Here is a 10,383-nt window from a genome sequence, read left to right as displayed (position 1 = left end):
CGGGGACTAAAGGAGGCAGCGGGAGGGAAGTCAGAATGCGCCGAAGAGTTTTTAATCCTTGGACTCCATGGGGCGGGGGCCGCTCCCCCCGCGGTCCGCGCTCGGGCCGGCGCGGCCAAGAATTTGGAGAGGATCCCTGGTCGCGCGGTGGCGGCGGCGCGCGGGTGCGCGTGTGAGCGGGCGGGCGGGCGGGCGAGTGCGCAGGGTATTGGCAGCCGAGGAGTGGAGGCTGGGCGGCTCCGACTCCCTGACGCCAGCGCGACCAGATCAATCCAGGCTCCGGGAGCGAGCGGGCAGGCGGGAGGAGGAAGGAGAAGCCGAGCGGCTCAGCCCGGGCCGAGGCGCGGGGAGGGACCCTGCGAGCTCAGCGCGGGGCAGCACCCCGCCGCCCGGACCGGGGCCCTGGGACCCCGCTCGCTCGGCCACTCGTGCGCCCGCGAGGACGGGCGCGCCGCCAACCCGGTAAAACGAAACAGACCCGAACCCAACTTTCTCCTCTGTCGCGTCCCCGCCCTCTCCCTTCAGCGCCCTGGACTTCCAGCGCCGCCGCCGCCTCCACTCGGGTGCGGGCCCGCAGGGCTGCCGCTGTCCCCGGGGCCGGGCGCGGGCCGCTGCGGGGAGGGGGCTCTTGCCCGCGTGGGGCGGATCGGGGACCCCCCACCCCACCGTGATGGCGCCGCCGGGCCGCTCGGAGGAGCGAACCTGCCACCTTCTCCTCCGTTCGCTCCAACCAGCCGGCAGGGCTCAGCCAGGATTCCCTTCGCGTCTTTGTTGGGTCTGTGGTGGGGAAGCCGCGATCCACGGCCAGAGCCTCGCCCCTGGCCCTGCTCGCGGCGGGACCTCCCGGCCCCCCTCCCCTCCGCCCGCTCCCCGTTTCTCTTTCCCTTTCTGCAGCCCGGCCGAGGCCGTCCGCGCGGCCCGCTGGCCCATTGTGTCCCGCGCTGGCTCGGGCCACCCTTTGGGGAGCTGGAGGGCGGCCGCCGGCGCTGCCCTTTGGGCGCTCGGAGCCGGTCTCGCCCGGGGGGCGGGGGGACACCGGTGCCCTGGGTCCCTCGGCGCCCCACATCGGTCCCCTTCTCTGCCCCAACGAGCCTTTTGGGGGTCGAGGTCAAGGAAAGTTCGTCCCGAAATTCCCTCTAATTTATTCAAAGGTTTGGCGGCGGCGGCGCGTAATTTTTTTTTCTCTTCCGCCTACACCCCGTGCGCCTCCAAGTGTCGTCTCATTCCTTTCCCTTGACCGGATTCGATTGCCTCACTGCAAGTGTATTTGTGAGTTCGCCGTTGGACAACTGCTCATTTACTCCGTTCGCTGGCTTTGGGAGGGTTTCTCGGGGTTGTTTCTGTAGAAGGTGGGGGTGGTGGGGGTGAGACGCCGGGAGATGTGGGCTTGTTTTTCTAGCTGCTTACTGAATATGAAGGCTGAGGGGAGAGCGTTTCCTTGATGTCCTTCGGAAGGGAGGGGGGACAGATGCCTGCCGGATCTCACAACTGCAGTAGCTGCGGCTTTTGTTTATTTGGAAGCGCAAACGATTTTTAAATACACTGCGCGAGACAGCCGGCAAGGCGCTGGCTTCCCTTCTGGAAACGAGGCGCGTCTCAGCACCATCTCCCGAGAAAGCATCGTTTTCGTGAGTGCTGCGGCAACCGGCCTTTCCATTGTATCGGAACTTTCAAAGTAGGTGGAATGATTCAGAAGTTGCACGATTTCTGTATGTCTTTCCTGTTGTGGACAAATGGCAGAATGCCTTTATTTCCGAACATTGCTCGCTCCAGCTGCCTGCCTGGCGTGGGTAACGTGCCTACTGCATTCAGGAGCACAAGGAGAAAACTGTTCTCTGGCCAGGTTGATTTTTCACCTTGCTGCTAATTACCACTTTGCGTTTTATTGGAGGTAGTAGGTGAGCTGTAGTGCCACCACCATTGGGAAAGAGTCGAGGCGGAAGCAGTGTTCACTGCCCCAGCATTTTCAATTAGTAGAAATATTGTGCATCCAGTGTTATTGACATGTAGGTGCCAGGCCTAAATATGTTGTCCTGATTTAAGTGTTTGTCCTCCCCCGCCCTCCCTCGGTCCCATTCGCAGTTATTTGATATTTCTGTGCAGGTGGTGTACATTTGTGTAATATTGCAATTCTTGGGAAACTGTAACCAGGGTGGAGAGAGATGATTTTCTAGAAGTGGGTGATGCCAGGGCCTCTAGGGGATCCAGGCTAGATCGAGTTTCTCCTGAAGGTCCTTGCTTCAGTTTTGACCCCTCCAACCCTAGGTATGTAACCAAATCCACTTTTCTTTTTTTGCAGTATCCTTTGGTTTTATACCCTTGAAGAACTGATGACTTTTTGCATTAGAGAAATGACAGTTTTAGGCAATTAAAAATGTTAACCTCTTACACCTCTTGAAACTTAATTTTGTTCTGCTAAGTTCATTAAAGCATTAGGAAGAAGTAAGTCGCATTTCCCCCAAATACACTTAATAGTTAAAAAGTAAATTTCAGGTTGTAATTTTGATTTCTAGTAATGCTGGGTTAAAGATAAAACTTAACTTGGTTGGATTGGGAAAAGAATGAACTTGAATATAATTAGACCAGTATATTTAAGCTGCAGTCGCCTACATAATCAGGGCCAAGTTGTGTGTGTGTATAAAAGATCTCATTTGTGTAGTCTTACAAGGCTAATGGAGGCATCATTGAAGCTTTATAAATAATGTAAGTTGTGTATAATGTAGAGTCCCCAGAGGCAGCAGAGAAAGCATCATTACCAGCCTTTTCAACCTGCTCGAGATCTTAAATTGATTTACAGCACTGAACTGGTGCAAAATGATACATCAGGATGACATGGGGTCAGCCTGTAAAAGTCTATGATGTCAGCCTATTAGTTCAGTCATCATAATTAAACCATATTACAGGGGCAGCTAAGCAGGAGTCTGGTGTTATGCTTCAGATATGGGTGGTACATGGATTTTTGTTCAGAGTGGAAAGGCTGAACCAGCCAGGAATGCTGGTGTTTTGGAAAGAGGGGAAGGCTTACAGAGCTCTGAATTTCTGACAAATGCAGGGGTGCTCAGTCTGCATCGTGTAAGTAGCTTTTCGTTTGCTGGTGGAGAAGCAGGTGTCGTGGAGGTGCTGATGTTTGGACCTTGGCAGCTCCGATCCCTCTCCTGAATCATGCTGCATGTGTGCTTGAATTTAAGTTGGCCTTTGGGACCTCCTAAAATATCAGAGGACCACATACTTACTGAGTTGCTCTCTGTTGATGTATCAGCTGACATGTTATTTCTTTAACTAGTCATAGGGACTAGGTCTCCACTGAAAACAAAAGATATTTGAATTGAACATATGAACAAATCAGGAAAAGACCCTCGTTTTTTTTCTTAGATTTTTGGCAATCCTTATTCAGTTTATGGGTCCTCTTGGTCTGTGCTGCCCAATAAGGTAGCCTTAGCCACATGTGGGTACTTAAATTGAAATTAATTAAAGTTAAGTAAAAATAAATACTGATCTTCTGAGTAGCACTTTATTTCAAGTGCTCAATAGCCCCATGTGGCCAGTGGCTACCATATTGGATGATAGCTATATAGAACATTTCCATCATGGCAGAAGGTTCCATTGGACAGTGCTGGTCTGGGACTTTACTTCTCTTCTTCCTCCTCCAGTACTCATCTTTCAATTACTTCTGTGTGTGTCACTTCTGCTGATGAGTTTGTGGGGTCAAAAGGAGAAAGAGACATGTCAGTTTTTGCTACTTGTTTGGATGAACCAGTTGCAGCTACTGGATAAAATGAGGTAGACTTTTCTGTGGATTACATTTATCATTGATGTCCCGGGTTCTTCTTTGATTTAAAGCTTTGGGGAGGAGAAATAATTATAGCTATTTTTTTTCTGACTTTTTCCTGTTTTTAAAACTCCTATCTCATTTAAGTCTCAAAACTTGACTAAGTATGGATGTACAGAAAAGAAAAACTGAGTTCAGAATGATTCACTGTCTTGCCTCAGGCTCCATAGCTAGTGATGATGATATGAAAAAGGCAGTCTGACTCTAGGGCCTCCCAAATAATCCTTGTTCTGCTGGACTTCATTACTCCAGTATAGATATGACTTTGCTTTTATTTTTAGGCCTTTAGACAAATTTTGTGCTTTTCTTGGCTATCTCCTTTTAAGTGTTTGGAAGAAAGGAAACAATGTTAATCCGTATGGAAGCAGATCATAATTGGAAGAGTAAATCTGATGTAAAAACCAAATGAGTTTTATTTCTGCTTTTCTAGATCATTCCTGCCACTTTCCCCTTGTGTTTTTTCTTGTATAATCACAAGCTGATGGTACTGAAGAAGAAAGTTCTAGTAGTTCAGTTTATCTCATCAATATTTTCCTTCCCTTAGCTGGTAAACACTGCATTTTGAGATACAAATAGTTCATTGCAAACTCCTTTGGGGAAAAAAAAATTTTTTTTATATGTAATGTCTACTTTTATGTAGTTTTACAGTTCAGTTGTTCTTAACTATTTTTTTTTTTTTTTTTTTGGTTAGGGCTGTTTAAGAATCTGATGAAATCAGGGGACCTTTTATACATTTTCACTCCCATCTTCTAATCCAAAAATGCTTGTATGGTCTGGTAAGCTTGTGTGTACACTTAAGTACACAAATTGCATGACATTTCAGGTGAAGGACATCATGGGACTGTGGTGCCAAGTGCATTCATAAACATTCAGATTGTAATTTCCTTTATAGAGAATAGAGCTATTTAGTGTTAAAAGTTGCTTTGAGGATTTTCTAATCCAGTTGGTTCATATCAGGTTGAGCAACCTAGGCTCAGAGAAGATAGCTGACTTACCTAAAAGTCACCCATGTAGTGATCAGAAGAAGGGAAAGCCAGGTTCTGGATCACTCTACTTGTTAAGTTCTTACTTGTCTATTTGTTTTTTCTTTCTTTCTTCTGTTTTTTTTTTAATATATTTTTCATTGACTTCAGAGAGGAAGGGAGAGGGAGAGAGAGACAGAAACATCAATGATGAGAATCATTAATCAGCTGCCTCCTGCACGCCCCCACTCTGGGGATTGAGCCTGCAACCCGGGCACATGCCCTTGGCCGGAATCGAACCCAGGACCCTTCAGTCCGCAGGCAGAGGCCCTATCCACTGAGCCACGCTGGCCAGGGCTATTTGTTCTTACCATACTCACTGTTCCTGCAGCTTTGTTCTGAGCATACCCAGTGTATCGTCATCTGGGGAGGGGAGAAAGAAGAATTTTTTGGTGTGTTGACTTTTTGTACATAGCATTGTTTGAGCTGAGAAGGAATCAAGTCTGACAACCTCAGAGAGGTTTTTTGTTTTTTGTGTTTTTTTTTTTCCTATTTTGGAGATGGAAAAGGAAAGTCCTGCATCTGATTTAATCAGCAGGGCCTTTCCAGAAGATGGGTGATTCCAGATTTGTACAAAATTCCTATTAAGCCAGGCAGTTCATATATATCTCCTGTTTTAACTAAAAAATAAATCACATTCTTAACCGAGAGCTAAAAGTGTGGGATTTTTAGGGAGGAGCTATGGGGTACTAGGGAGAGAATTGGAAAGATCTGAGGAGAAAAAGGATAATGTAAATATAAAAAGGTAGAGAAGTTTGATATTAAATTATAGAATGACATTGAGGCTGATGAAGTGTTCTCTGTAATTGTACTTCTACATATGGTTTTTCTTTCCTTTTTTTTTTTAAACTTACTATTACCGATTTATGATAGTGGATAACAACTCAGGAACAGCCAGATGGAAGAAATGTGTAGGGCTAGGTCTGGAGGAAGGGGTGCAGAGCTCCTGTGCCCTCTCCAGGTACACCACTGTCACCGCACCTGCATGTGGTCAGCAACCAGGAAGCCCTGGTTTTACTCACTGCTCCCAAGATTAGCAGAGCATGCTTTGTTAACAGATGGAGGCATCTCCATTTTGCCCCACACTGAAACCACTTGACTCTCTTTTTTAAAAATATTTTTTTATTGATTTCAGAGAGAAAGAGATAGAAACATCAACGATGAGAGAGACTCACTGATCGGTTGCCTCCTGCTCGCCCCACACTGGGGATCAAACCCACAGCCCAGGCATGTGCCCTGACCGGGAATCGAACTGTAACCTCCTGGTTCGTAAGTCAGTGCTCAACCACTGAGCCACCCCGGCCGGGCCCTCTTGACTCTTTATATTCCTTTTCTGCGATTACCTGGCAGGGCAACTTTTAGTCTAAACTGGTGATCTGTCATTGGATTTGCCACAAAAACACCTGAAATATTTTTAATACTTACTCTGGAGCAACTTGCTTAAAAAAGAAAATAGCTAAGCTAGTTAACATGAATGTACTTAAAATCTAAATTTAAATCTTCATTTTGGTGTACCTTATTAAGATGGTGTACAGCTAGTCCTATAGTCAAAAATATAGCCTTTCCAGCCACTGCTTGCTGACTTGCAGAAGTGAGCAGGCCCTGTGGAAGAGTCATTGGCATAAGGGAAGCTATCTTTCAGATGGGAAAAACCAAAACGTTCATAAATAGTTCAACTCCAGTGACTACATCAGATTGGTAGGAAGGTACTGAAAACTGCAGTATTTTAGCAATTTAACATCTTTGTAATAGTTGTTCTAAGCTAAAATCAGAACTTTAGGGATGATTCCCTCTTGAAAATAAAGCATCAAACCCTCTGCGATTCACGGGAACCCCTACCTGGCGATTCTCTTCTCTGCTTAGTTTCTCATGTTCAGATATAGAGCCTTCTTCCCTTGTAAGAATCCAGGGCTGTGGTGTGGTAGATTGGTTTCTTAACTAATTTTCTTGACAACAAGCTTAAATTTATGGGAACACACACAGCAGCTGATTATGCATCTGTATGCTTTTGTGTTCAAAATGCAAATAAATACAATGTCATATTTGGGAAGAGGATAGAGGAGTCTAACTTTTGATTAAAAATGTATTTATATACATAATTTTTAATGCTTATTTGTCGTTTCCTCTTAATTTTAGGGCAGCTGTTCTATAGATATTTTTTTCCTACAATCTCAGATAGTTAGGGTATAGTTACTCAAACTATTCATTCGTTTTCCTGTTGCCTATCTTTTGTGGTTTCTTTGCAGTGTTCTTTTGCAAAGTGGAAGTATTTCAGATCTTTACAGCTTTTTTTCTTTCAGTTTCAAACACCACAAGAGAAAAGGGAACCTATTATCTTTTAAGTGTTATCATTAGGCATTAAAATCAAATCATTATTTAGTTAGCTAAATGCAAGATCTTTTGTTTAATTGGAAAGAATGTGTCATTTTAATGGAAGAGGGATTTTAAAATATGCTCATTTAGTAATTTTGATGCAGCATTTCATAAGTATATGCTTCATTATTCAATGAATATTAGTTCTGAGGGGCTCAGTCATTGGTGAGAAGACACACAAAATGGAAAATTTAAATGCAACAACATTGCAAAAGTTGTGGCAAGGTAATAAATATAGAGGTAAGTTTTACAGACAACTCAAGTGAGGACCACAGCCACTAGCCACACGGGGCTGTTGAGCACTTAAAATGTGGCTAGTGCAACTGAGAACTGCATTTCAAATGTTAATTAACTTACGTTTAAATCGCCACCTGTGGCTATCCTATTGGCCAGCATAGATCTAGACTCGCAGGGGTGGGCAAACTTTTTGACTCGAGGGCCACAATGGGTTCTTAAACTGGACCGGAGGGCCGGAACAAAAGCATGGATGGAGTGTTTGTGTGAACTAATATAAATTCAAAGTAAACATCATTACATAAAAGGGTACGGTCTTTTTTTTTTTTTTTAGTTTTATTCATTTCAAACAGGCCCGCGGGCGTTTGCCCACGGCTGAGAGGCTGGTGAGCAGCAGCTCTACCTGACCACAGTAGGTATTCCTGATGGGGCCCAGTGCAGTGCGGTGGGAGAGAGATTCAGAAAAGTTAAATTGGGGTGAGAATTTTCGGGCCTTCGAGTGCCAGGAAAAGGGCACATTTGAAATCACTGAAGGTGTTTGAACATGCAGTTTGGATTGGAGGGGGTAGAGCCCATAATGCCAGGAGATGAAGAAGAAAGCTATTTGAGTTATCCATCTGATAAGGTGGGTTTTGTGAGTAAAATGCACTTGGTGGTTATTTGGCTACAGAGTAATGGGAGGGAGAGGAGGCAGAGATTATTCTTAAGTTTCCACCCTGAGTAGCTGTAAAATTGATAAAGCCTTTACTTAAGGACAGGGAAGAACTACTTGTAGAAGGAATATAGTTTGTGTGAATGATAAATTAGAATTGACGGGTTGCATTTAAGGTGGGGTATCCACGTATTCTACAGGCAGGTTGGAGATACAAACTAAGCTGAAGCTTAGGGAAGGGTTCAGAACATTAAGTACAGATTGTTGGAAATGATGGTTGAACTTCCAAGGTGTTTTGAGAGAATCGTGAACAGAAACAAAGAACTGGTAGGTTGTCTCTGCCATTGAAACCCACAATTGGGATTTAGGAGGAGGGGATGGTATGTTTGAAGTAGACAAAAGAAGGAACTGGGTGAAAGGTATGGGGTCAGAGGAAGCTTGGGGAAGAGGGATCCCAGAACTAGGGTCAGAGGGGAAGTGTCTCATGGTTCATGGTGAAGGAGAAACGGTCGGGTAATCACGTGAATGCCGTTGAGGAGAATAGACGTAGTATTCTAGGAAATGAGAACTAGATTCTGAAAATTCCCTTGAGTGACTTATGTTTCAAAATAGATGGGACCTCTTGATACTTGAAGGTTGAGGGAAAGAAGTTAATGGATAGAAAACAAAGATTGGTGGAGTTGGTGATCTTGAGCACAGGGGATGAAATATTAGCCATGGTAAGGAGGGAGAGTTGTCTGAGAAAGAAGCAGGATGGGGTCTCAGTTGAGAGAAAGCAGATGGTGGAGCTCATGCCAGCTTGTGCTCCTTTTCCCAGCAGTCTGGAAGGCAGCCCCTCATTGGGACTGTGAGGTGTGGGACTCAGCAGATGGTAGTGGAAGCTTAGAATAATGGAGAAGTTTTGGGAGAACCCTTGTAGGTGGTATGCCAGGAGATCTATGGAGAACTCAAAGTCTAAACAGTAGGGGGAAACCTGGGGAAAGACTTGATGTGGCTGTAGGGAGGACTAGGTAATTGTTGCGTCTAGGTGGCTCCATAGTAAGATTGGAGGGAAATGTTGGTAGAGTTGATTCTGGCCTAGAGATAGCAAATCGGTTAAGAAATGAGGCTCTAGAATCTGGATGTTTGGGTTTAAGTCCAAGCAAGCCCCAACACTTCCTTGCTTTTTTATAACTTTGGGAAAGCTACTTAACCATTAGTGTTTGTGCCTCACTTTTCCTCATCTGGAAAAGAGAGGTGATAGTGATAGCCTCAGGATTGATTGCGAATGAAACGAGTTATACTTTCATATTTCACTTAATCTAAGATGCTGCCAATTGTGAGACATTATTTCATGTGCTACTGAGGAAAAAGCTGTCAATTAGACATGACATATCTTTGATGATCAGTTTCCTGGTTTTGGAGGTGAAAATGGGAGGAGCATCTCAGTCGTTGAAATACAGACTACACAAAGGACGTAGCATGGGACGTGGCATGTAATAAACACTCAGAAAATGTTAGCTCTTTCTAAAAATCACTGTGATTTTAGAGTCCAGAATGTTAATGACAGCAGTATTGAATCCAGTCTAGATCAGCGGGGTCACGGGTTATACGGAGTCGAATGGACTAAACGAATTGAGAAGGGTGAAGCAATGGGAATGCCGGTAATGAAATTGTGAAATACCAAGTTTGGGAATTTGTAGATGGAACATTTCCCTGACAATCGTAGGTAAAGGTTTTTAAGAGAAGTGTAGAAATTGAATGAATGCCTGTTAATGATTTTTAAGTTATTTAAATTGCCAAGAGCTTTAAAAAGTAAATATACTGAGTTTACCAATGGCTTTTCTTATAGCATTCATTAGTGTTAAAAAAAATTTATTTTTCATTCGAGTAATATATGCTCAGTGCAGAAAGATCCTGGCATGGATTCTCGTCATAGTGTCAGAAGGAAAGGGGGATTGGTTTGTGCCATTTCCAGAGGTGGGGAGGTATTAATAGCCGGTTGTAGAGCCCTTCTACACGTGGCTCCCAAGGCAGAAACCATAGAGGAAAAACTTATGCATTTGACAGCATTTATGTGACCACAAATGACAAAGTGCACAGTCACAAATACAGTCTTTCAGGTAACAAATTTGCAGCAAGTTACTGTTCTTGGTAAGAAACTTTTTAAGTGAATAGGAAATACCACTCTTTGAGAAAAACTGGTAAAAGACACGAACAAGCGATTCACAAACAAAATGCAAGCTGCTAATAACCATAAAATGTGCTGCTGTGTCCTGCACCAGACTCTTCAG

General features: G+C 44.5%; 1 protein-coding gene across 3 annotated transcripts in view; it reads left to right on the top strand.

The window, feature by feature from the left end:
* Nucleotides 1-208: 208 nt before the first annotated feature.
* Nucleotides 209-10,383, top strand: part of SMAD1 (SMAD family member 1) — a 68,603-nt gene continuing 58,428 nt past the window's right edge. The window contains exon 1 of one of the 3 annotated variants that reach the window (XM_059697910.1): nucleotides 209-462. The gene's annotated coding sequence lies outside the window, so the exon portion shown is untranslated. Of the gene's footprint in view, nucleotides 463-1,034; nucleotides 1,270-1,370; nucleotides 1,676-10,383 lie in introns of those variants that run through there. The other 2 variants (XM_059697913.1, XM_059697911.1) reach the window with 2 other exon arrangements.

Source organism: Myotis daubentonii, chromosome 5 (genome assembly GCF_963259705.1).
Source record: "Myotis daubentonii chromosome 5, mMyoDau2.1, whole genome shotgun sequence".
Lineage (NCBI taxonomy): Eukaryota > Metazoa > Chordata > Mammalia > Chiroptera > Vespertilionidae > Myotis > Myotis daubentonii.
Note: the sequence above shows the minus strand (reverse complement) of the source record. Positions and strands in the feature narration are given on the sequence as shown.